This window comes from Malurus melanocephalus, unplaced genomic scaffold, assembly GCF_030028575.1.
Source record: "Malurus melanocephalus ecotype Western Australia unplaced genomic scaffold, MMel_1.1 scaffold_5, whole genome shotgun sequence".
Lineage (NCBI taxonomy): Eukaryota > Metazoa > Chordata > Aves > Passeriformes > Maluridae > Malurus > Malurus melanocephalus.
The window spans coordinates 6,875,857-6,877,520 of NW_026623237.1; positions in this window are offsets into that span (position 1 = coordinate 6,875,857).

Below are 1,664 nucleotides of genomic sequence, written 5' to 3' on the forward strand. Positions count from 1 at the left end.
AAAACTAACGAAATTGAGTGCTACAGTGAAGGGAGAAATAAGGAAAAATATTAATCTGCTGGCCTCCTTAATGATCACAACCCAAACCATAAACCTGGGCTGCATTCTGGCAGCAGAGGAGCACTAACCCCAATTTCTATCTGTGTCTCAAGCACCACCCCATGTCTGTTGCTATCTCTTACTGCCTTCCTGGGGGGCTGTGTGTTGTGATAGGGTACTGAGGACAAAAGTAATGGCAGCTGAAGACACAGGGCTGCATGTTCTGGTAGCAGTGCTGTTCTGCACACTCCAGTACAGAGTGTAATCTCATCATACAAGCTTATTTAACCAAATGTGTATGTTTACTGGTTTGAGTATACTGATCTTAACAAAATTGATGAAGCAAGGGAAATTATGAACACCTTTAAGATATCTACAAGGACAGGGGTAACTGCTGATGCCTGCTGTGCTGGGTTTAGGCTGCCAGTGATCAGTATGTCTTTTGTCATTGAACAAATCCCACTGACATCCAAGCAAGATGCAAATCTTCTCTTTCCCTGGTTTTTATTGCTCAGGAGGATCTTGATTTCAATGAGTCAGATAGTGTTCTTTTGTGAACATCTCGGCTCAGATGSCTTTGAAAAATATGTTTCCTTATGAATTGAAGCTGGCTCTCAAGCTTCTTTGATAAGCACAGTGCACAAATTAAAATACAAATTATGGATCTGTGTAGTTAAATTCCTTGTACAGATGGGTCTGATGCTGTTGGTTGCATTTTCCCTTTGCTCGTGCAAAAGGAAGGAACTCCTGAGCTGGAACAGGGGTTTAATAGAGGAAATTATTTGGGATTGCAATGGCCTCTGTAAGAGACACAGTTGCTGAGAAAAAGCTCTGTTGGCAAGCTTTCTCTTGGTTTGTGTCCAGATCCTCAAAGTCATTCTGAGCCATCAGAAGAGTACTTAAATACTAACCTGAGTTTCTTACMCTGTGCTTTATAATAATTTCTGGTAGCTTTCATCTGTTAATGTGCAATGCACAGCATTTATCAAACAAGTTTGTAACTCTCTTCTCTGTAAGACTTTTGAACTACATCATTTTGCCTGGCATAGAGATTTTAAAATATGTAATGGCAAGTTGYATGTAAAGAAGCAGTAGGAGCAAGACCAAAGTGTGTTTGTGGAGATGAGRGATTCACTTTCTTGGTTTTGAAAAGCAGCATATAGGTTATGTGACTTTGTCATGTCTGGGGTTGTAAGCAAGTTATGGAACATGCAATTGTGAAAATTTATAAAAATTGAACCCATTTAAATTTTGGCTTCATCTCAATAAAGCAGATTTTTTTTTCTACCTCTCCTTTAGCTAAAAGTGCTGGCACTCTTACTATCCACCACTGTTCCAGCAGTAGGGATAACATTCAGCATTTGCTGAGTGCTTTACATATTTCCACTCCCTGAAAAATATTAGCTCGTTAAATCTGCCAGTATTTCTGTAATAGGAGCAGTCACTAGAATTGTCTTTAGTTTATGGGCAGGAATAAGAGAGAATGGAGAGTTTAAGTGACCTAAGCATAGCAAATAAGTGGCAACGTTTGGATGGTGCTATTGATCTCTGTATATGCTCTAAAGATTCATGAAAATTATATTCCTTACCTGTTCAGCTGAACAGCTGAATAACCTTGAGCTTTC